Here is a 27,222-nt window from a genome sequence, read left to right on the forward strand (position 1 = left end):
TGTGTTGTAAAATAGCTTCTTCGCCAACATTAGGATAGCAAACCTGGAGCTGCTCAAACTGTTCCTTCTTGCAGTGATTGATTTTCCTTGGCTTTTAGGAGGTTTGTAAAGTCTCTGTTTTTAATTGGTGTCCAGCTAATCATTTACAAGTTGTAGATGACCTTTGTAGCATTGAAGAAACTGATGACATCATTGATGACCATGAGGTGTAGGTTTTCTTATATCTTTTTTAGTTCTCTCTCCCTTTTCATCATCAGTCTTTTAGAACATGACTAATCTACTGTGTCAGAATTTTGCTTTTCTGATAAGCTTTACTCTTTTTGTTGGGTATGAGGCTCTGTGGGCTGTCTACTTCTCTTCATTGAGGTGTTAGGGATCCTTGTCATTAAACCAGTCTTGTTGTTTCTGTGTCTGTATATCAATGCTTTGTTCATATGTTGAAGGGGTGGCCCTTTTCAACATACCAACAATGGTTCTTCAATTATTAATAGGTATTCAGTGCCATATTTTTGTTCAACTCTTTGCTGAAATTTTATCCTTTTTGTAATGTTTTTCACAGATGCTACAGTAAATTTTGGGAGTGTTCACTTCCTTAATGTCCTTTGTCTAGGTTTAATTCCAATTCAGCAGCAATTTTGGTTCAAGGGACAGTGTAAACAGTTATCAGTTCATGTGACAGCCTTGATATAGAGTACATCTTTACAGTTACAAGACCTGATACTAATGTACTCAATAAAGTACCGGCGTTTAAACCGGAACTTCTACCTGGATGTAGTGGAGAGGCTTGTTTGTTCTGGTGATGCTACCAGGAGCCTCATGCTCTTGACAGGGCAGCAAGGTTGCCTATTGCCCCAAGTTCTTAATGGTAGATAAGGCAGGTAATATGAAATTAACTCACACAGTGGTTGGCAAGGTGGGAGAGGGCTGTAGTTATTCTTTTCATCTTGAATTATCTTGTCATTATTGACAACTGAAGGTTTAGCAAGGACTGCGCATCTTATTATGTGGTGCACCATTCACATGTTAAACCAACTCAATCTGCATTGTTATGTGTGTTGCAAGAACTGACAATCAGCTGGTGGGGGGGGGGGGCAGGATTCTTAATGAGGAAGCTCCTAGTTGATATACAGTACACAGGGTATGAGTTTAGTTTAGTTGATGAATTCTTGCACAGAAGCAGGAGAGTTTTTTTGACAATATCTATGAATGGGTAGGCCTTTTTCTTTTTTAGGAGCCACTCTACAATGAGAGGGAGCTAAGAAAGGTACCTGAAACATCCTGCTTCACCTTATCTGCTCTGAATAACTGCACCCAGAGGGACTAGAAAACCTTGCAGTCGGAACACTAACATGAAATTCAAAGGTACAAATTTGGATGGATATAGTTAACTACAATGGAGCAAAGATGAGAAGAGCTTTGTTCAGAAACTCAGAGAATTCAACTGCCTTATCATTGCTCTCAGCAAGACCAGACATGTAGGAGAAGGTCGGCTAAAGGCAGAAAAAGGAGGTTGCATTTTCTTCAGTACATCTCCTTTAGGAATCATGAATCTACAGACGTAACGTTTCTCATAAAGGACATCCTTCTATCCAGGACCTAAGAGTTTCCTGTTGGTGACAATGAACAATTCCATCTCTCTCTCTCTCTCTTTCCTACTCCCTTCAGCTCTCCCTCTCTCCCACTCCCTTCAGCTTTCTCTCTCTCTCTCAGTTCTTTCAGCCATCTCATCCTAGATTTGTTGATGTTTAAAGACAAGAGCATTGAAGTGGTGCCTTTGCCTCCTCACATTGACACAGGCACTTAAAAACCATTAGCAAATGGAAGTCATGTCAGTATTACACCCCCCCCCCATCACGTGCGTGTGTATGATGGTTGTCCGCTTGTTGGACACGTGTGACCATCAGTGACCAATACAGTTTATTTTCCAAAGAGTATATTTATCTTGAAGTGATTTTTGGGTCTTAATATCTTGCAGTTTTCACAGCAAACCTGACACGCTCTATTTGCCTTGGTTTTATTTTGCATCCTCATCATTATTGTCATTTAACTCCCACTTTTCCATGCTTGATGGAATTCGTCATGGCAATTCTCTAGGGTTTGACACCCTTTTGTCAACCCACACTTGTTTTCATAGCTAGACATGTTCTCATGGAATATTGGTAACATTCTTCATAGGATGGTGACAGTTATCTACAACTATCACGTGAAAATGAAACAAGGAGGCACTAACACACCTACCAACCCACACGACAGGCTTCTTCCAGTCTCCATCTACCAAATCTACTCATGAGGCTTTGGTCAGCCCGGTGATATAGTAAAAAACACTTGTTGAAGGTGTCATGCAGCGAAACTGAACCTGAAACCATGATGTTGGGAAGTAAACTTCTTAACCACACAGCCACACCTGTTCTGAACTTCAGAAGGACGAGTGAGAACTGATACACTCTCACATCATCATCATCATTTAACATCCATCTTCCATGCTGGCATGGGTTGGATGGTTTGACAGGAGCTGGCAAACCTGAGAGCTGCATTAGGTACCGATTGTCTGTTTTGGTAAGGCTTCTGTGGCTGGACGCTTTCCCTAGCACCAACCACTTTACCGTGCACTGGGTGCTTCTTATGTGGTACCTGTACCAGTATTTTTTTACATGGCACCATCACCAGTGGTCACCATATTCTATTAGAAAGACTCAACTTATGTATATTGATCATAATGAAACTCTACACTTGGACTCATGGCATGGCATCTTTTTCGCTCAAAAGACCAATTATGAAAACAAATGCTGTGAACGCAGACATCCATTAAACCACACTCATTTCCTTGCGACATCTGATCTTCCACAGTCTTTTACCCATGTCTCACTACCTTTTTTTTTTTACTACCCACAAGGGGCTAAACACAGAGAGGACAAACAAGGACAGACAAACAGATTAAATCGATTAAATCGACCCCAGTGCGTAACTGGTACTTATTTAATCGACCCCGAAAGGATGAAAGGCAAAGTCGACCTCGGCGGAATTTGAACTCAGAACGTATCGGCAGACGAAATATGGCTTCGCATTTCGCCTGGCATGCTAAGGTTTCTGCCAGCTCACTACCATTTAGCAAAACAAATTTTATACATGCTTTATACAGCTGGTACACTGAGATAAAAAAAAAACCCTTGGTTTCCAAATGTAAATACGAACCCCTTTAAATTTCCACCCTTGTCTTATACAAGAAACTAAGCCTTCACTAAAACCATTCATAACATAAATTAGATCAGGTTGGTGACAGAAACTATTGACTATGTTTTGGTAAGTTATCTGAGAAGTTCATCTACTTAATTTAATGGGTGCCCTTTACAGTTAACTATTCCCATCTAGAGCATCTGAAAACCTCCTTACACACAGTCTGACATCTGACATTGCCACGTGTGTGTGTGTGTATGAAGAGAGAGAGAAAGCGAACAGACTAAAAGCTTGTAAAAAAAAAATGTAATGACTGTTAGCCTATGCCACATTTTCAGTATTTAGATAACAAAACCATAAATGAAACAAAATCTATGACACAGATTAAAGCAGAAAGAACAACTTATTTTGTGATTATTTTAAACAAAAACCAGCTAAAGGGTAAACATAGCTTAGTTTAATTATCCCCCTGTATCAAGGGCAGTCAGAGCCACTGTTTTGTCATATGATCTCTTTTAGTCCTCTGCCTCTACAAAGGATTCTGTCCTTCTTCTCGAGCTGATCCTCTGGTTGTAGGTGACCATTTATTACTTCTTGAAAGTATTCCATGCTGGCACTGCAGCCACCAAATTCAAGTTTGGTGACTGCAGGCCCCTCCAAAGACCTGCCTTGCCTCCAACATACTCCAGCTTTAATTCCATGACCCAGATGCATGCCTTGTGGTTAGGTGTTCAGCTCGTAATTATAAAGTTATGAGTTCAATTCCCAGACCAGACGGAGCATTGTGTCTTTCAGCAAGACACTTCATTTTATGTAGCTTCAGTCTATTCAGCTCAAAATGAGTAACGAATACCATTTGGGTGCTGAGGCATTTCTCTCTCTCTCTCTCTCCAGGTGTCACATCCAATATATGCTGCTGAGTCAAAGGGAGAGAGAGAGTTAAGAAGGGGTCTGTGTCTATTCACAACTACAGAGACACCTAAAAACCATGAGTGACAACATTGTACAGGTTATACCAAACCATATTCATTCACGGAAACCTTCTCCTAAATACTTTCATACGATTTCTATCTCAGAACACACACACACACACACTCTCGTCTCCCCCCCCCCTCTGGTTATTCCCTGCAGCCAACTACTACTTTTCTGCAATTCAAACCAAATTTTCACACTGATGTGCTCTGAATTCCAATCATTTGGCATGAAAAGAAAATGCCAAGCTGCCCTTAAAATGTTACTTAGTTTTCACATTTTCAAATGAAAATGTCATGTAGGGCCCTTAAAATGCTAGCAGACGCTTTCAACCAGCCAACTAAACAGGTTCACTATGACTGGAGATTGTTGATATGAAGAGTAAGGTGAAATAGAAGCGAATAAAAGCAGTGCCGTAGATTGGGGAGAGTCGGCAGCTGACTTTAACTGCAATGCATTCATTCGCTCGTCTTCTGCCTTAAACACTATGGACTTGCTAACTAACCCACTGGCCTTCTTCCCCAGACAGATTGGTAATCATTCAGGCTGCTCTTTTATCACTACACAACAACAATAACAGAATGGAGTGTGAGAGGTCAATTTGCCATTTCAGACGATCTCCTTCCAGGTTTAATACGTAATAATGTGTCGATAGAGTCGATGACCAGGGCCGGCAGCAATAAAATACAAACACTGTGTAGAAATCGATGTCTCTTCAATGTGAATAACCACTTGCTACGATGTATGTAGGGGGTGGTAGGGTGTCGTCGTTAAAGCATATAATGCAGGTTATGTGATTGTTATTTAACCCCAGGTCGAAGTAGATCGAGCAGGCCTATGATTAAAAGCAATCTAGCCGTGAGCAAACCATTTTTTTTTCTTATGCACGGGGAACCCAATATATTTATCCAACACGGAGACAATAGGACAAAATTTATATTTTTATAAGGGTAGGATGTGATTTGAAGGGAGATTTATAACAGCTATTTCTTGACGGTCGGGCAATCACGAAGACACTCCTTCCTTAGCTCATGCTAGGTAACCTAGGGGTGGATTTAGTATATGTAATTACATGCATGAAACGCAGAAAGATGTCGGGTACATATTTGCTGTTTTTTCCCTTTCTGCAATGTTTTAAATGCTATACACACACACACACACACACTCTCTCTCTCGCTATATATATGTGTATATATATATACATACACACACTCTCTCTATTGCTATATATATATATATGTATATATATACATACATACACACTCTCTCTCTCTCTTGCTATATATATGTATGTATATATATATACACACATACACACAAATTGATTTACACAGTTTATTCGGTAAATGTATATATATATATAACTCAGTATATGCCTGTTTCAGAACGAAATGTTAGACGAGTATAGAGTGGTAATTAGAAAAAGAGGGGACAAAGGAACAAACGATGATCATGTGCCCAGTAGAGAGCTGGCGAAACAATAATTCGAATGGGACTCAATATGCGTATTACGTAGTATATATAAAAATGTTTCTTCTAAGAATGTAGAATAGATGTTGCTTAGAGGTAAAAGCTAATCTTCACACACACACGCTACCACAGAGTAGCTATACTCCCTGATTGAATACTCAACGGTTCGCATCCCGTCCCCGTGCAGTGATGTTCTTAGCAAAGAGACACCCAGCGCCGTGACATAACCACCCAGGTACCGCTTAAAAGTACATCTTACTGACGATAACAACAAACACAACAGTTACAAGTAACTAATGCCGGGGGTCCATCTTCTTAATCAGCAACCAGACAGGGGATATATATTAAGTAATAACGGTCACATCATCAAAACCTGGGGAAGGGGAGCGACAGAATGATGGTTTATTTGAACTTAAATGACAGATTTACCAGTATGACGATACGTATTCTGGCATAACTACAGATTGGTGCCCCACCGACTTTCCCCGTAACTTTTTTTTAAATATGTATATTTTTCAATGAAATTTTGCCGAGATACGTCTTCGAAGGCGTAGATTACAATTACACTAGTGAAATTTTGAGACCCCCACCCACAAATACGAATTTTTAGGAGGAACTTTAGATCGTTTTCCATCCTCCCGTCTAGATTATGTTATCACCAATTTCCGTAATTTCAGCATTTTACACTCTTTTTCCAGAAATCTAGTTTTGATACATCAACATTACATAATCTAGCTTCTCGTAAACGTATTTCTACAGAATGTCATTTAAAATAGAAATTTTCAAGAGAGTTATGAAGAAACAAAGGTGGGGAGATGTGAGAATGATTCGAAACTCATAATGTTTTTTTCTTTTCTTTAATGTTATCAATATAACCATAACCGACACGCTCAGAAAAATGTCTCTGCGAAATTTTAGTCATACGCATGTATTTTTCACAAAATCTCGGGGGCACTAATGTGTAATTATGCCCTTATATTTTTGTATAATTAATTTGAAGATTTTTAGGGAAAAAATTATGTAAATATAAACTAATAATCTTTCATTTTATTTATTTATTTTAGATTTTTTTTCACGTTGATATCTTTTTTTGACAATAAAATTCATATTTTACGAATACAATTCTTTTCATTCTCCTCAGTAAATCTGTTTCCTTTTGAAATATCTAATATCATATTTTAACAATAAATCTTATTTGATACATTTTAAAAATTATTTTTAAAAGACAACTTATATTAATAATATTTTTATCATAGAATATTATCATAAAATTAAAAGCATTTTAAAAGCTTTTATTAATTATTAAATTCGCAAATTTAACCCTAATGAACTACTCCAAATTTTAAATGCTTTTAGAGTAAACAATATTTCAAAATGATTTCAATTCATTTTCTTTTTATATAAGTCTGATAATTAAGAAATGTTTCCTCAAGCATTAGAAGTTATTTTATTGATAATTTCGATAAGAAATCGTAAAGTTGTGTTCATTTCGACAGAATAATAATAATATTGATTATGTGGCCAGATTTATTACACTATCTTCGTAAAAGTATTACATACTCGATATATATATATATATATGCCATTAGAAAAATATATATATATATTCATTGAGAATGATTTGAACCCCTGTTATGCCGGAATTTTTATTCCCTAACAAATAAAATAAAATATATATATATATATATATATATATATACTATGTACATACACTGTGTATACATAGGTTATATAGATATACATATATGCATACACATACACACAGCTATATAGATTATATATATTCTCATATATAAACAAATATGTCCACACACATATATATGTATATATAAAGCATATATAAATATGTCTACACACACACACATATATATATACATAAACACTATATATATACATGTATGTATGTATATAAACACACACATACAATATATATATGGTATGCAAGTGTGTAGAGCAACAGTTGTAAAGATGAACGTCAATGAAATCACAGGATTAAACACGAGGAATGCAGAAAAAAGGCTGAAAATAATATTTAATACTTACAAATGTGTGTAAGCCGAAACAAATGGGAAACTTATGAATCCAGACAAGATTTCTTCCGGAGTGCAAATGTCGTGTGAGGACAGCAAAGATGTAAGATGCTCTCCCACTGGGTAGGGACCACGACAAAAAAACGGCCAATTTGCTATTTAAAAAAATAACCAGGGAAGAGAAAAGGAGCAGACGAAGGGGATGATGATGGTTCGTCCATAACAAGCAAAACGGTGCAAATGCAGTGACAATTGCGTCTGTTACAAAGTAGGGAGACTAATATAGATGACTGTATGTGTATAACATTGACAGGTAAGGGCTGGTTGTTAGAAGATGTATGGGGACAGAGAGAGAGAGAGAGATAAGGAGACAAGGTGCTCCTTGCCAACCCCGTTAACAACTGCTACTGTTGCTGATGGGAGAGGGAAAGAGGGTGTGTTAGAGAGAAGTAGGGGGGCGGTGATGACAGCTGGTTGATTATAAAAGAGTTTGATGGTAGGTGGACGTTAGATTAAATACACTATATTATATTATCCATGTGAAGTTGGTAAGATTATACCATGGTGAGCTGGCGCGCCTAAGTGTGTGTGTTAGCATGTACCGACGTGTGTGTCACGTATCTATGCGTGTGTGTATGTATGTATATATATATCTATCTAGCTATACACATAGATATATATGTATAGTGGGTGGGAGAGGAGAGCTCGGTGGTGTAGAAATTCCAGCTGGAAAGCCGAAATGGAGCCTGTTTGGGAAGCGGTGAGGAGGTTGGTGACGGCGTCCAGCTAATGCAGTGCTACTAACTTAGCAGACATCATGCATCGACGTCAGCACAAGGTCACTGCGCATGCGTACCACTCACGCCGCCGACTGACGACGGTTGCAGCCGTCAGTTCGTTTTTCGTCTGTTCTGTTATTCTTATATTCTTTTGACTTGTTTCAAGTTATTGGACTGCAGCCATGCTGGGGCCCCGTTTTGAAGAGGTGGGGATAACGATAGTTTTGAAGGCGAAGCAAGGAGTTTAGCGGGTGAAACAATGGACATTAAAAGAAGAGATAGAAAAGTGTGTAGAGAAAAATTGGATCTTTTCCTTTTGAACGGCAATTTTCAACACAATTTCTAGTAAACTAAACACTTTTAAACTTCGTATACTGGTAGAATGTGTTTATAAAACATCATTTTCTCTTGGCTTTATTGAGAAAATTCTATAGTTTGTAAGATTTTAAGAAACAGATTGGGTTTATTTACATTTGTGAAGAAAAAAGATACCCTTCCCCCACCCCTAACCCTAAATCTAAAATAGATTGAAATGCAATAGATCGATACTAGGGCCATAATTATGGGTGACATTTTCATTTCACACCGCTAGGAAAAAAATCCCATTTTCTGTAGCGGTGTTGTATGAAATTGTCACCCATAATTATAACCCTACTATCGATCTATTGCATTTCAATCTGTTTTAGGGTTAGGATTAGGGGTGGGGGAAGGGTATCTTTTTTTCTTCGCAAATGTAAATAAACCCAATCTGTTTCTTAAACGAGGGACATATTCATACAGCACGGAATGTTTTCACCCCAAATGGACTCCAGCGATTGGTTAAAATTGCTGAAATGCTTGATTTTAAAGTGGAAATATCTTACAAACTATAGAATTTTCTCAATAAAGCCAAGAGAAAATGATGTTTTATAAACACATTCTACCAGTATACGAAGTTTAAAAGTGTTTAGTTAACTAGAAATTGTTACAAAGTGCCGTTCAAAAGGAAAAGATCCGAAAAATTTTAGAAAAAAAACAAAAACAAATTGTCGTTTTCGATGATGAATTTTCCAGGTGTTGTATATGAAATCTCTCATCAGATTTCAGTCTGAGTGGTCAAGTATATCACAGACACGTGTATTCTTTATGCAGAGGTTTTCAATTTTTTTTTCTTTTAATGAAGTGGTGAAGCACGACCTTCGAACATTAGGCCTCACGGAGGCAATGACTAGTGACCGAGACCTTTGGAAATATGCTGTGCTTGAGAAGACCCGGCAAGCCAAGTGAGACCATAACCCGTGGCCTATGCCAGTGGTGTTGCCAGCCCACATGCATACCTTTCCTTCATTAGACACTAAACTCTGCTTGCAAAGACCTGTTGAGGCAGGTGAAATCGAAATCAAATTTGATGACTGGCATCCGTGCTTGTGGAGCGCTAAGAGCACCATCCGAGCGTGATCGTCGCCAGAGCAGCTAACTGGCTTCCGTGTTGGTGGCATGTAAAAAGCACCATTCGAACGTGATTGTTACCAGTGTCGCCTTACTGGCACTTGTGCTGGTGGCACGTGAAGAAACATTCGAGCGAGGTCATTGCCAGTGCCGCTTGACTGGCTTCTGTGCAGGTGGCATGTAAAAAACACCATTTGAGCGTGGCCGTTACCAGTTCCGCATGACTGGTTCTTGTGCCGGTGGCACGTAAAAGCACCCACTACACTCTCGGAGTGGTTGGCGTTAGGAAGGGCATCCAGCTGTAGAAACTCTGCCAGATCAGATTGGAGCCTGGTGCAAGCCATCTGGTTCGCCAGTCCTCAGTCAAATCATCCAACCCATGCTAGCATGGAAAGCGGACGTTAAATGATGATGATGATGATGATGATGGTCCATTGGCAATCAAATGAAATATCACTGATGTACTTGGTATGAAAAGATATATAAAACACCAACAAACTAGTTTTAATGTTCAAAATTTTACAGAAAAGCGTCATCACCATCATTTAACGTCTGTTTTCCATGCTGGCATGGGTTGGATGGTTTGACAGGAGCTGGCATGCTGGAGGGCTGCATCAGGCCCCAGTCAACTGTTTTTGACATGGTTTCTGTGGCTGGATGCCCTTTCTAATGCCAACCACTTTACAGAGTGTACTCGATGCTCTTTATGTGGCACCAGCACTGAGGATTTTTGCATGGTGCCTACACAGGTGCTTTTTACATGTTGCCAGCCCCTTTTGTTACCATATTTCTGGTGACATACACTGCCCTTCTTTCACTCACTTTTGGAAATTATGAAGAATTTAATAAAAGAATATTGTATTATTTAGTTGGATGTTTGGAATAATTTTAAATTTTGATGGATTTTATATTTAATTACTTTAAATCAAGAAGTTTGTATCATAGAAGTAAGAGCAGTCTCAGGGAGGTTGATATCAAACAGGATTGTGCATAACAAAACTATGATTAGTTCTAACACGTTTTTCAAGATACTTAGACATTAATAAAGATTTCCTGAAGCCTTAAATTACACATTTAAAAATGTGAAGCGGGCCTCAATACTGCTTATGATATCAATATGCCCAAAGTTCAAGAGTCACTGACTTAGGCTGGATTAGCATGAGATGATATGCAACAAGGCTGGTCCTTTCAATTACAGATATAATCCATCAGAAGGTTTTCATATAGCTTCACTCTTGTTTCACTCAAAGGACTTAGGGCCATCTGAGGCTTTGGTGGAAGACATCTTGCCAAGGGTCCACACAACGGATTTGAACTCAAGACCTTATGGTTATGAATTGAACATTTCAACCATTCAGGCATACTTACAGAAAGACATGCATAGGCATAAACATGAGTATGTGTGTGCATATCTATGTCTGTCTGTCTGTCTGTCTATCTGTATACACACACATACACATATATATACACATACACATTTACACACACATATACATATATACATATGTGTATATCTCTTCTCTTAGCTCTCAGGTCCTCCACTGCTGTCAGCACAGTGGGCAATAAGCCTCTCAATTGCTTGCTTTTCCTCTTAGCTTCACTCAGGTTGATTCCCATCATCATCATGTCATCCTGAGGAATTCCAACCATGTTTCTTGATTCACTACCTCAACAGCTCCTTTATAGGATCCAGTGGCTAAAGGCATCATCAGGAGGAACCATGTCCAGTTTCGGCCCTTACTCTTCTACCGTTTTCGACGTGGCAGGGCCCCCTCCTTTCAGCTCTGGTTTTGAGTGCGTTTTTTCCTTTCTCCTTTTTTATTGCGCCACATCTTCCTTGGTCTTTATCCTCCTTATGGCATGTCTTTTGTGTGCTAATTGAAGCACACAGCCAATAAACTGCTGTTTAGTCTTCACATCCTGCAAAAACTTCCCATGCCAGCTCTTCTTATCACCTCTTTGTTTCTCACTCTGTAAAAAAAAGCCCAGGATTGAATGGAGGCAACATTGATGGGACACTCCCAGCATTTAAAAGATCTTCTTCCAGATTTCACAGACGTAGATAATTGTTAATAAAACAACACATGAGAGTGGTTGCAGCTTTATCTTCTTACCGATTCTCTTCAGTCTCCATATTAAATAAAGGCTTTAGAAAACTGATTCTGTTTTACCTATCCTGGTCTTGACTTCAAATTCTGCATCACCTTCATTGGAAATATGGCTTTTGAGAAATGTAAACTTATTGATGTACTTGATTTCATCTTGTCTGAGATTGACACGTTGTACTTGGCTTCCACCAATTGGCATGGCTTTGGGTTTTTTCAGTGCTAATCTACAACCCTGCTTTTGCCCTCAAAAGCTACCTGTCATGGCCTGCATTATATCTCTGTCAGAGCTTAGTAATGCCAAATCATCTGTGAAATCCAAATCCATCAGTTTTTCCAGTCCTCATATAATTTGTAGAATTGGTGCTGTTTGTTGATTTTCATATGATGAAGCCAGTTGCTATCAGGAACAGAAATGGGGACAAGATGAAACCCTAGCTTACTGACTCCAGCAGCAATTTTGAACATATTGTGACTCCACCGCTTGTCCTTACACAACACTGTGAGTTCCTACATAGAGATGTAGAGATGTCGTCACATATACTTGGAGCCTGATAGACTCTCAAGACATTCCAGAATCTATCTTTGTGAACACTGTCAAATGCTTTCTAATGATTGATGAAATTAATTAGTGGTTGCCTGCAAGGTTCTCATCTTTACTTAATTATATTTTGCAGCACAAAGATCTGCCACTCCGAAGACCTGTCTGCTTCTCTCTCAGCACAGCATCAATCTCCTTTCATCCACTCAGCAGGACACTGCAAAGAACTTTACCAGACACAGATAACAGCATAATATGCGCATGCACACACATATGCACATACATCCACACATATATATATATATCATCTTCATCCTTTAACGTCTGCTTTTGAAGCTGGTATGGGTTGGACAGTTTGACCAGAGCTGACAAGCTGAAGAGCTGCACCAGGTTCCAGTGTGATTTAGTTTGGTTTCTATGGTTGGATGCCATTCCTAATGCCAGCCACTCTACAGTGTGTGCTGGGTGCTTTTAATGTGGCACCAGCATAACCGCTTTTACGTGGCACCAACATGTGTGCTTTTTATGTGGCACTGACACATGACACTTGTAGACCAATCCTCTTCACCAGGGAATGCAGCCTTAATTCTGCTGTGGAGGGCAGGTCATCTCAAGTGCAGCAAGGCATCAAGTATCTTGGTCCCTTTTCATCTTATTTGAAAGGCTCAGCATTCTGAGGTCATCTTTCAATCCTTCAGTACCTCATCCCATGTCTTCCTGGGTCTCCCTCTTCCACATGTTCCTTCCATTTTGAGAGATGGGTACTTCTTTATAGAGCTGTTGGCATATATAAGAACAAAACTGCACTTCAAAACGAATCTCATACCTCATAAAATCAAGCATTCACAACACCTGTATTTTTCCAATAGTTTTGTATTGGCTAAAAAATGTTGAGTCAGCGGTAAACACTTAAATTCACAAACAAGAGAAGAAAGCACCCCAGTAAATTATGCAGAGATCAACCTGTTGTTTGTTCCTTCAGGAGCCATGCCTGGTTCATTAGGGCTGGTTTCCTGGTTTCATTGGCATATAGGTTCCCCACCTGGATGGGATGCTGGTCCATTGCAGGTGAGCTGCAAGATGCAGGAGGAGAGAGTGAGAGGAAGTTGTGGTGAAAGAGTCAGCAGAAGTTTGCCATGTGGAGCTTAGGTGTTTCACTCATAAACACACACATCGCCTGGGCTGAGATTCGATCCCATGATCCCTCAACCACGAGTCCACTGCTCTAACCACTAGGCCATGTGCCTCCACGATCAACTTGTTAGCATTCATAATTATTCTGTCAAATATAATATTTATTTATTTGCATTGTTTTAAGTTAATCCTGGATTATCTCATAGCTTTGAGATTTCAATGATGCGATTGTTTATTTTTAGAATGACAGTGTAGGGTATGTGTGAGAGACTGGATCTGGTCAGTTTGAACATAAAACTAGTAGAATATTTGGGCCAGATATGGTCCATCTAAATTCTAAAGATTAAATATATTTCTCATTATTTGAAGTCCAAAAGCACTTTGTAAGTCTTTGGTCACTGAGTTCAAGTCTTGCTGAGGTCAACCTTACCTCTCATCGCTCTGGGGTCAATAAAACAAAGTACCAGTCAAAGTGGCGGGGTCAATGATATCAATCAAACCCTTCTCTAAGATTGCTGGCTTTATACTGAAATCAGAAATCCTAATAAGGCAGTGAGTTGACAGAATCATTAGAGCATCGGACAAAATGCTTTGTGGTATTTACTTACAGCCGGTTACATTCCGATTAAAGAGAGTATTTGCTGTTTTGCTGTGATAAGCTTTTTTTCCGAGACAGAAATTTATTAAAGTTTTGTTTTCTATTATTTATTTTACTTTTCCTACACAATATATATTATCAAACGGGACTATGAAATGTTGTGAGATTCATGCCTTTCTTAAGAGTACAAGTAATTTTATTGGAAAGAACTTTCTTTAATTGTTCTTAGCAGCTGATATGCCTTTGACTGACAAAAATACATTTTTGTTTTCTCACCTTTTTTTTCTTATTTGTAACAGGTGAGTCCTGTTGACATTGACTCTCCCTCTCTCCTATTCTCCTTTGCTAACTTCCTTTCTCTTATCTCCTCATTTTTCTAACTCTCTCGCTCTCTCATATATATATATATGTGTACACACACACACACACGACATGGTTGTAAACCAAATTTCTTCACCTCATAATCATGTGTATATATCTGTAGATCTTTATCTACCCATCCCTCTTCTCTCTGTGTATATATCTATCTATCTCTTATGTATGTACACATATACACACGCACACACACACACACACACACACACACACACACACACACACACACACAGAGTCTGACTTTAAATACCTTAGATCATTTTTTGGGTCATTCGTAATCCCATACCCTCCTCCTCCGAGACAGATTTAATTTCACGAATGAATGTCAAATTCACAACAGACCTCCATTCCCCCATTTAAGTAAAGAAAGATGACATCGGTCTATGACTGTTTTGTCAAGCAATTTTAGTGAATTAATGAAGCTTAGTGCAAAACCACAGCCAGACCCACCTTTCAATTCATTGGTGTCTTGTGTTTTTGAGAGCAGAAGTTGAATAAAATAAAATTTGTTGTCTTGGCTGTATGGTTAAAATGTTTGCTTCCCAATCACGTGCTTCTGGGTTCAGTCCCACTGCGTGACACCTTGGACAAATGTCTTCTACTATAGCCTTAGGCTGAGAAAAACCTTGTGAGTGGATTTGATCGACACAAACAGAAAGAAACCCATCATAAATGTTCACACATACACATGCATGTGCATGCACACACGTACACACACACACACACACAAATATATATATATATATTTGTGTGTGTGTGTGTGTGTGTATATATATATATAGCCACTACACATTCTTTATTTTCTCTCCTTGTTTCTTTCTGTGTCCCTTTCTGTGGAAGAGCCTAGGCTCGAAACGTAAAAGACTTTTTCACTTCCTGAGCATTATATTAATACATCTGTTTGTTATTAACACCACCTGTCTTTGTCTTTTGTTTTTGTGAATTCTTCCTAAATTGTATGCTGAAAAAATTAAATCAAACAGCGTTTCAACTTTATGTGAATATATGTGTGTGTATGTGAATGTGTGTGTGTTTGTGTGCGCGCATGCAATGGAAGTGGGAGGGTTCGTCTTTGTTCACTTAGTATTTGGATTTATTTTTTGATTTGGTTGAATCTTGGTTGGTTTTTTTTTGTTGTTGTTGGTCAGTTATTCTTAGCGTTTTGACAGAAAAAAGTCATTCTAAAATTGTTTTCCAACATAAGTGTGCCCAAACGAGTCGAATGCTTACACAGAGCAGGTTTTATAGCCACATCATCCAAACCGACCGGATGAAACCGGGCTTAGCTGCTAGTGTGTATATATATATTCTGCCAAAGATACACACAAACATATGATGGGCTTCTTTCAGTTTCCATCTACCAAATCCACTCACAGGTTTTGGGAGGCCTGAGGCTACAGTAGAAGACACTTGCCCAAGGTGCCACAAAGTGGGACTGAACCCGGAAGCCATGTGGTTGGGAAGCAAACTTCTTACCACACAGCCACATATATACATGTAGATACACATTCACACACACACACACACTTGTGTGAGTGTTTCTGTGTGCTTTTGTGTGTGTCTCCTTCTTTTCATGTCGCATGATAGTTGTAAACGAGCATCACCAACACACAAGCAGTGTTGTTCATTTCCAATCAACTGTGAAAAACATGTCTGGTCATAGGGAAATATTACCTTACTTAGAAACAGGTGAAAGTGGGTCACAAGAAGAGTACCTGGCCACAGAAACTCTGCCACAAGGAATTCTACCTGACCCAAGTGAGCATGGAAAAGGGGACGTTAAAACAATGACGACAACGACGATGTTGATGATAATTATTATGATGATGATGATGCTATTTTTAGTTCCAGGTCAAATATTAATAAATCATGATGTTGTCATTGATCTTAGGAAAGCCTGACAAAGATGCTCCATAGATCAATACTTTAATGGGTTTAAACGTGGGTGGTGGTGCAGTTTTGGGAAAGTTATGAGCTCACATGGAGACAGCCAATATAACGACCCAGTCTGAGTGTATGAGGCAGGGTGGGGCACTGGAGTAAAGGCAGAGAGGTCGTGACTGGGCTTTGAAATATAATATTTAAACCAGATAAAATACTCATGTTTTAAACATACATCGAAAAGAAGAAAAAAAGAAAAAGAAAAGACCTTTGTAAGGATTAAAATACTGGTTTCAAATTTTGGCGCAAGTCCAGCAATTTGGGGGGAAGGATTAAGTTGATTACATTGATTCCCAGTGTTCAACTGGTACTTAATCCCCAAAGAATGAAAGGTCAAGTTGACCCCGGCAGAATTTAAAGTCAGAAAGTAAAGCTGGATGAATCACCACTAGGCATTTTGCCCAGCATGCTAATGATTCCGCCATCTTGCTACCTTTGTCCAGGTTAAAATATTGAAAGGATATTGTGTAATCTGTGAATAGAAACATAATTAACGATGAGTCAAGTTCCAACATAATTTCATTATAAAAGTCCTCACCTTCTCCTCTAATTTCTATAAATATCTAACATTGATGGCATTTGTCCATGGAAATATGGAAAAGGAGACACATGTTGGATGGGATAATATAAGGAAATAATGATGAGAAATCACTGTACGTAATTAACTTGTTTAAATCAGAAGTTGTCGACCATATTTGTTTATGGGTCCCTTTATTCCGACTTTACTCTACTGGACCCCCATAATTATGCGATGTTTTAAAAAATCCTTTTATATTTTTGTAAGGAAATATTATTAGGAATTGTAGAAAAAAAATTGTGAAAATGTTTTGTGTATTGTAGAAGTATAACCAGTTTATTGCAAATGAACTTAAATGACAAAATCTTATGTGGACCCCTGTTGAGAACTACAGGTTTAAATGAAATCTTTTTTTTTTTTTTTTTTTTTGCAGAACATGAAGGAAGTCATTTGCCAGTTCAATGAAAGGGAGAAGTGGGTTGCCAAATGTTGAGAAACAATAATTTAGACCATGTCAATGGAAGCAAAAATCGGTTGGCCCTGTTCTAGCATACTTATGTTCAGGTTGTATTTATTCAGATGTGTAGCAGAGCTACATATTACATAGTAATCTGTGAGTCGACCTGCAGAGCAGACGAATATATCGATGAGGCATATCTAGCCTCACTTTGATACACTAGCCTTGCTTTGGTTCAGTAGCCTCATTCTCAGACACTAGCCTTGTTCTGAGCTACACATTAGAAACTCTCAGTTCCTGCCAGGCTTCGGTCAAAGACACATGTCTTCTCTGCAGCTCCACAAGCAATCTCCCATGTACAACTCACATGTCTATTCACCTCAGCACAAGATATCTGGTTCATAAACGAAGATATTTTGTCACACACACATTCTCAAAACGACTGTTCTCATTATACACAGTGTTAATACAAATATTACATGTGACGTCTTACAGAACAAAAGCAAAAATCAAAACTTTCTTTGTATGTAAACACACGTTTTTATATCATGCTACATGCTTCCACCTCAAAAGGTGAACACAGAATAAACAATATATTTATACACAAAAATGCTATGATTGGTCATTCATACTAACTGTTTTCCCATTTAATGATACGCACTTGAACAGCCAACGTCAGCTGCTATAGATGTGGCCATCCCATCTTTATTATACATACATGAAGGCACATGGCTTAGTTGTTAGGGCGTTGCACTCGTGATTGCGAGATTGTGGGTTCGATTCTCAGACCAGGCATTGTGTTGTGTTCTTGAGCAAAACACCTTCATTTCATGTTGCTCTGTGATCATTTCAACAGCTGACATGCGGCAACCATTGTACCTGTGCAGGTAATGTTGATTTGATGGAGGGAGTGAGCTTATGTGAAGACAAACATTCGATCACTATAAACAAATCATCTGTGTGGTTGTTCAGCAAGAAATTCTTTTCTATTCTAGGCGCAAGGTCCAAAATTTTTGGGGAGGAGGAGGGCAATCGATTAGATCGACCTCAGTACACAACAGGTACTTTATTGACCCTGAAAGGATGAAAGGCAAAATTGACATCTGCAGAATTTGAACTCAGAACATTAAAGACAGACAAAATGACGAAATACCATTAAGCATTTCGCCCAGCATGCTAACGTTTCTGCCAGCTTGCCACCTTAAAGAAATTGCCAAAACCTCATACAGTGTCAAACGATGGGAGAGTCCATGATGATGATCATCATCATTTAGCATCCGTTTTCCATGCTGAAATGGGTTGGATGGTTTGACTGGGGTCTGGGAAGCCAGGAAGCTGCACCAGGCCCCAATCTGATCTGGCAGGGGACATCCATCCTAATGTCAACCACTCCAAGAGTGTAGTGGGTGCTTTTTACATGCCACTGGCACAGGGGCCAGAGGAGCTGGCATTGACCATGATCAGATGGGGCTTTTTATGTGCCACCAGTACAGGGGTCACAACTACAATTTCCATTTGATTGTAATTTAATTTGATTTGAATTTGATATTGATGTTGATGTACTTGACTCAATAAGTCTCCTCAAGCACAGCAGGTCACCCTACGATCCAAGGTACTTTTGAGTGGGCTGGTTATGTGACACTGGTGTAGGTTACAGCTGTGATCTCACTTTATTTGCCGGGTCTTCTCAGTCACAGCATATCTCCAGAGGTCTCGGTCTCTTGACATTGCCTCTGTGAGGCCCAATGTTCAAAGGTCATGCTTGACCGCCTTATCCCATGTCTTCCTGGATCTCCCTCTACCCCAGATTCCTTCCGCTGATTGGGAGTGGCACTTCTTCACACATCTCTCCTCATCCATCCATAGTACATCACCATACCAATGCAAAAATCTCTCCTGCACGCTGCATCTGATGCTTCTTATGCCCAATTTTTCTCTCACGGCACTTACACTCTGTCATGTATGTACAGACATTACACATCCAGCGGATCATGCTGGCTTCATTTCTTTCGAGCCTACACATGTCCTCCACAGTCATGGCCCATGTTTCAAAGCCATGAAGCATAGCAGTTCACACACATGCATCATACAATCTACCTTTCACTCTGAGCGAGAGGCCCTTTGTCACCAGTAGGAGTAGAAGCTTTCTGAACTTTTCCCAGGCTATTCTTATTCTAGTGGTAACACTCTCTGAGCATCCACTCCCACTACAGACTTGGTCACCTAGGTAGTGGAAGCTATCAACTACTTCTAGTTTCTCCCCCTGGCATGTGATGGAATCTACTCACACACATGTGAGTACATAGGTGTAAAACAAGGCAAGGAAAACAACACACGAATACTAAGTATTCAAGTAAAATTAAGCGAACAAAAGAAACTTCTGCCAGATGATGTTGGTTACATGAAACCCTGTGTAACAATTTGTGAGGCTTTTCAGCTTCCATAAGACACTACGTCACTTAACGTCTGTTTTCCATGCTAGTTTATGTTCCTATAACCTGTGTTAATTCTGTAACCCTTTAAAATGGAAGATAAGAAAGTTCATTTTTGGCACTTGATGCTTTTCTTTTTCCATAAAGGGAAAAATGCCTCACAAGCAACCAAAGAAAAATGCGCAGTTTATGGCGATGTTTCTTTATCCGAAAGAACTGTATGGAAGTGGTTCACAAGGTTCCAAGCTGGAGATTGTAGCCTTATTGATAAAGAGTGATCAGGCAGACCATCCACTACAGATGATGACCAAATCAAGTCATTAAATGAGAATAACCCACATTGCAGAACCCGAGAATTGGCAGAAAGCCTCAACCTATCAAAATCCGTCATTCATGAGCACCTGGTAAAGATTGGATAATGGCAAATATTTATTGACCTTTTTCTTTCCTTTAAAAATAAGCACAAACTTTCCGGACAACCCAATATATTTTCCTTCTGGTCAACATGTCTGAAGAGTCACCAATATTAACAAGGGTCTAAGGCAGCAAGCTGGCAGAATTGTTAGCAAGCTGAACAAAATTCTTAGGGACATTTTGTCCATCTTTATGTTCTGAGTTCAATATCTGCCTAGGTCAGCTTTTATTTTCATCCTTTTGCGGTTGATGGAATAAATACCATCTGAACTCTGGGATCAACATAATTAGCTTACCCCTCCCCTGAAGTTGCTGGCCTTGTGTCAGAATTTGAAGCCAATTTTACCAATGTCACAAAAGTGGCAATAACATTCTGTCCAGTTATATGACGTAAGCAGTGACATACTGCTCAACTATTTTAAGTTGTTCTATAAGGAATTGTAAGTATTGATAGCAAATTCTTTACCATGGCACTCCATTGGTTACAATGATGAGGGTTCCAGTTGATCCAATCAATGGAACAGCCTGCTTGTGAAATTAATGTGCAAGTGGCTGAGCACTCCACAGACATGTGTACCCTTAATGTAGTTCTCAAGGAAATTCAGCATGACGCAGAGTGTGTCAAGGCTGGCCCTTTGAAATACAGGTACAACAGAAACAGGTAAAAAGAGTGAGAGAAAGTTGTGGTGAAAGAATACAGCAGGGTTTTCCACCACCCCCTGCCGGAGCCTCGTGGAACTTTAGGTGTTTTCACTCGATAAACACTCACAACACCCGGCCTGGGAATTGAAATTGTGATCCTATGACTGCAAGTCCTCTACCCTAATCACTGGGCCATTGCATCTGCACTGAAGTGTATATAATTAAAATGTGTCATTATTGTGCATCAGCTAAATTGAATTTCAGTTTGAATGATCAACAAACTCTGTGGGTAAAAGAAATTAATTTATTTTAAAAATCACCAACATCTTTGAGTGGACACCTGAACAAAATACATTTTTGACCCTTTTGATACCAACCTGCCTGAAACTCTGCCTGGTTCTTTGATACAAACTTTAAAGAGATCTAAATTAAAACCTGCCATCAAAATTTTGTATTAATTTATACTCCAAACACCAACTTAACAATGATAAACTTGCTTTATTAAATTCTTAGTTATATTCAAAATCAACTGGAACAAAAATAGTGTGTTTCAACAGAAAACTATGGAAATAAAAGGGCAAAGTGCTTAATGCTTGAGACAAAGCATCTAAGACAATCTCTGGTCTCATGAGGCAAACTTCTTGTTTTAAAGTGATACCAACCATCTGGAAACTGCCTTTTGGTTCTAAGATACAAACTTCCTGCTTAGAGTGATTCAAATTAAAACCTCCCATCAAAATTTCATGTTAATTTAGGTTCCAAACCTCAGCTTAATAATGACAAAGCTATCTCGTTAAATTCTTTGTTATTTTCCAAAACCAGTGCATTTCCACATAAATAACAGATTTAAATATATCTTCATACAGACCCCTTAAATTTTCAAATGCTGACCTTCTTTATTCTTTTAACTTATATTCTCTCGTAATTTATTCTTTCTTGTCCCTTCATCTTAGTCCTGTCAGAAACAATTCCTTTCCCTATTTCTTGTCATCAAATGCCTTCCCGAGAAATTTTATTATTCCATAAACATTATGTTTTTCTAAGTATCTTTTTTGTTTTTAATATCAATTTCCTTTCATAGCAAGCAATTATTTTAATTAATCCATAGTAATCCTCATATACCTTTATTATTAAGGATTAAGCTAAATTCCATTTTCTTCTTAATCTATTGTATTATAATACTTTCTGTTACATCCACCAGTTTGATGGCCCCTTTCTAGATCATCCTTGTCATAGTTAATGATGACACCACTACACCAGCCATTAGGTGTGACACCCCTCTGTAATACTTGATTGATTATGCTAATAACTATAGCACGTCCTACTTTGACCAAAATAGAACTCATGCTTGTATTGCAGGATATTTTTAGCACCTGAATGACTATCCCAGATGGTCTCAATGTTTAACCTACCACTTGGCAGTGAGCTGGCAGAAACATTAGCACACGGGGCAAAATACTTAGCAGTATTTCATCTGTCTTTACATTCTGAGTTCAAATTCCACCAAAGTCGACTTTGCCTTTCATTCTTTTGGGGTTGATAAATTAAGTACCAGTTGCATACTGGGGTCGATCTAATCGACTGCCCCCTACCCCAAAATTTAGGGATTTGTGCCTAGAGTAGAAAAGAATGTTTTGCTAACTATCATACCTTAAATTGCACTTTTAGTCTTATGGTTGTAATCTCCAATAACTGGCCCTTCTGTTGGGTCCATGAAAGGAAGACACTCTCTCTTCCTTTTAGGAACCTTTCCATGCTGTTTTCTTCTTGAGTTCAGTGACAGAAACTCAACTGCTATCGTTCCATTCACACCTGTCCTCTACCTTGCAATCTGTATAACTTATCTCTCTGGTCCTTGCATCACAGAGTATTTGCAAACCTCTTATTTCCAGTGTTTCTCCAAACCACATCTAGCATCTCTTCTAGCAACTTGATATTGTTCCTTGCTTCCCCTTTTCTTCTTGTATTTCCAACTCTGTCCTTTACCTTTTGTGACTCTATCTAATCTACCATTCTGTTACCATGTCATCTTTCATCCAGCTGAAATTTTGCTTCATCCATAAATTTGGTCCATGGCTTGCAGTAAGGTTTGTACAAGGTGTTCAAGCTAAATTTGATGTTTTTTATGTATTCTTTCTTCGGGAACAGCCTTGGTCTATTGATAAGCAGTCCACAGCATTGGCAAGCATAAAGACTGCAGTTATAGTTGAGAAAAGGTGAGCTGACATGGAGGATTGGAAGTCTTCTGAATATTGGAAATGAGTTGTTTGTATCATAATCATTCATGCTGGATATCCAAGTGCTGACATGATGACAGCTGCTCAATGCTCTGCAAACTCTATAAAGGTTGTAAAATGTGACATGGGCATCATGCAAACCAAGTTCTCCCAAACTGTGATAGCTTTTGGGTTGTGTCTCCAGTGAAGGTGACATCAAGCCAACCAATATGTGTGGCAGCAGGATTTGGCTGCCAGAAAGAGTCAGAAGTGGTTGCTGGAGAATTCCTATGACTTCACCAGCCCCCAACTTCTGGCTTCTTAATTTCCCCGATTATAATCCCATGGATTATTATCTGTGAGGTGCAGTTGACAAAGATACCAACCACTCTGCCTGCAGCATCCAAGGCCAATCTGGTAGCCAAGATCAAAGAGTTGTTTGAAGATCTTCTCAGGGACACAGTGAGAAACGCAGGCACCAGGTTCTGGAGACCTCTTGGCCATGGGTCAAGCTGAGGGAGGCTATTTTGAACAAACTCTGTGTGTGCGCATGCACACATGCATGCGTGTGTGGTTTACTGTTCTGTTATTGGTAGGATCAGCAAAAAAGTACTCCATCCAGTGAAAGATAAATATCATTTAATATACAGAAACTCAGTAATTCAACAGACTTATATAACATGGTCTGTGTCTGAGAGCAATTGTTCAGTCTCAAATAGACTGGCCATGAGTATTTGGGCCTAAAGGACTGCTTGGAGACACAAGGCCTGTTACATAAATCTTATTTCTTTACTGCCCACGAGGGGCTAAACACAGAGGGGACAAACAAGGACAGACATAGTGATTAAGTTGATTACATCAACCCCAGTGCGTAACTGGTACTTAATTTATCGACCCCCAAAGGATGAAAGGCAAAGTCGACCTCAGCGGAATTTGAACTCAGAACGTAAAGACAGATGAAATACTGCTAAGCATCTCGCCCGGCGTGCTAGTTGAATTATTGTCTTTCCATAGCATGACATTATCAGCAGCTCATATGTAAACACTGTGTATATTAAATGATATATAAATACACACACACACACATATATGTGCATGTGATAGTACTATAATAGGAACGGGGGAAGGGGTCCCATAGTTCAAATAAGTACTTGACATATGTTGGGTAGAGAGGGACACACATATATATATACTAGCAGTATTGCCCGGCGTTGCTCGGGTTTGTAAGGGAAATAACTATATAAGCATTTTTAGAGAGTTATAGCCAAAAAAATAGCAAAAAAATAGCAAAAAAATGTATTAAAAATGGAAAAAAAATGATGGTAAATTTTTTTTTTAATCGTTGACTCATCGTAGACATTTTTAGAGAGTTACTTCCCTTATATAATAGCGAAAAAATGCATTAAAATGGAAAAAAATGATGGTAAATTTTTTTAAAATCGTAGACTCATCGTAGACGCGCACTAATACCCAGAAGGGCTCAATATGAATCACGACTATAAGATATATATATATATGTACAAATTGAGATAGGGGTTGTAAATGCAACCCTCTATGGGATAACGTATATCCAATATACTGCTAGTGAAGTACCCAACAAAGTTAATACATAAATGTTAAGAATTGCAATGCAATTAATTCATTTACTATATTATATGGGCAAAGGTAAAGTGTTTTACCACAAATTCATAATACAAAATAAGAAAATGGAGAAATACATCCAAATCAAATATCAACTACCAGATAATACCCAATCACATACTTTATTAAACCAAAGTATGTGATTGGGTATTATCTGGTAGTTGATTTTTGATTTGGATGTATTTCTCCATTTTCTTATTTTGTATATATATATATATATATATATATATATATATATATATATATATATATATATATACATACATACATACACATACACACACACACACACATATATGTATGTATGTATAAAATATGAAAATCCAGACAGACAATACAAAGAAAACAAGGACAGGTCATTCAGAGTTTTCTTTCCTCAGTCGAGTTCCAGATTATCTTTGCAATTTCGGCTGGTCATACTCGAGATTGCTCCAATCTGGCCATCCCCAAGGAAAAACTAAGCTAAGAGCACTAGATTCCTTGGAAGAAAGCAGCAAATGTATACGAAAACAAGGACGGAAAAAAATGGAGAAATGGTACAGAAAAACAAATAACAGGACATTAACAACAGCTGTCTTTCGACTAAGGATGAATTAAATTAAGCTGGCATACGTTGAAGTAGAGCCTTCTCCACCCTAGAGCGCTCAACAGAAGAAGATCAATCATTTTTCATAGCAATACTCGAGCACACGTTTCACTAATGACACTCTAGAAGTTGAAGGAATTTGGCTACGAAGCTCTTCCCCACCCAGCTTATTCCCCAGACCTTTCTCCTACCAACTACCACTTTTTCAAGCACCTTGATGGTTTCCTGCGACAGAAGGAGTTCAAAAATGAAACCGATGCTGAAAGTGCGTTCAAAGAGTTCATCAGCTCCAGAACTCCAGATTTTTATGTTACCGAAATAAACAAACTTGTAACTCGTTGGCAAAAATGTGTTAATTGTAATGGTCTTTACTTTGATGAATAAAATTTCCACATTGTTGAAATATATTGTTATGAATTTCGTGTTTCAAAACGTTGTTTGCTTTTTGCTCAGCCTGATACATCATCCATATATAGAAACCTATATACATACATCATCCATATGTATATATATCAAATATGCTCTGATGGATGTGTATTGTTAGTGTGCATGTATGACAAAGTACCAATGGACAAAGTACCATGACAAAGTACCATGTATGACAAAGTACCAATGGACAAAGTACCATGACAAAGTACCATGTATGACAAAGTACCAATGGACAAAGTACCATGACAAAGTACCATGTATGACAAAGTACCAATGGACAAAGTACCATGACAAAGTACCATGTATGACAAAGTACCAATGGACAAAGTACCATGACAAAGTACCATGTATGACAAAGTACCAATGGACTGAGAGAAAAATTGTGTATGTTTACATTTGTGCTTCTCTGAAACCCACTGAATTACAAGGAGTCGTGTTATTGTGACTTCTCCTTTGTACAAACCCACTGGTGGGTTTGTGGGTTTGTACTTTTGAAGCAGTTAAGGGTCAGTGGCAAGAAGAGCATCTATCAGTAAAATAATGCTTCAGTAATCTATTCATCTAACCCATGCTGGCATAAAAAGAAAAACAAAAACAAAACGAGAGTAATAACAAAAGAACCAAATGAATTTCTAAAGAGGCAAAATATTATAACAGAATGTTCTTGTCTCTAAAATATGTGGAAAAACTGCAGCCAACAACTGAAACTGGGTCACGCCCCTTGTGGGTAGTAGTAAAATCAACTGAAACTGGGTCATGAAAGATGAAGATGAAAATAATGTACCATTATTGAAGTTTTGGCTTAGTACTAGTTACAGTGTTGTATTACTTATCTAAAGGTCACAAGTTCAATTCTTGTTACAAACAATGTTAAATAACCTTGGACGATGTAAGTGTTTCTAATGACTTCGTTCAACTTATGTAAAGTAGATACTGGATTCATGTGGGGTGAGGAGGGGGGACTGACAGCCGAAAGAAAACACACACACATACACACAAAACAAACATTTAGTAGCAAAAAAACTTATTCTTCGACTCTTTATCTGATGTCAGTCATTGGACTGTGGCCATACTGGGGCACTGCTTTGATGCAAAATGACCCCGATACTTATTTTGAAAATTGGCTATATATTCTGTTTATCTCTTTTTGCTGAACTGCTCAGTTACAATGACTATAAACAAACCAACACTGGTTATCAAGAAGTGAGAGGCAAATATGTACACACTTGTGTGTAAATGCATTTTCCCTTATATTCCACCACCACCATCATCATTATCATCAATGTCTTTCGACATGGTTGAACAACCAACCCCAACCAGTTGGGATTCCCAGTATAACCA

General features: G+C 38.5%; 1 protein-coding gene across 1 annotated transcript in view; it reads right to left on the reverse strand.

The window, feature by feature from the left end:
- LOC115215512 (G-protein coupled receptor-associated protein LMBRD2) overlaps positions 1 to 19,777 on the reverse strand; it is a 69,187-nt gene extending 49,410 nt beyond the window's left edge. The window contains exons 1-2 of the mRNA XM_029784684.2: positions 19,767 to 19,777; positions 7,660 to 7,757 (exon numbers count right to left, since the gene is read on the reverse strand). The gene's annotated coding sequence lies outside the window, so the exon portion shown is untranslated. The remainder of the gene's footprint in view (positions 1 to 7,659; positions 7,758 to 19,766) is intronic.
- Positions 19,778 to 27,222: the final 7,445 nt, after the last annotated feature.

Source organism: Octopus sinensis, linkage group LG9, assembly GCF_006345805.1.
Source record: "Octopus sinensis linkage group LG9, ASM634580v1, whole genome shotgun sequence".
In the NCBI taxonomy this organism is placed as follows: domain Eukaryota; kingdom Metazoa; phylum Mollusca; class Cephalopoda; order Octopoda; family Octopodidae; genus Octopus; species Octopus sinensis.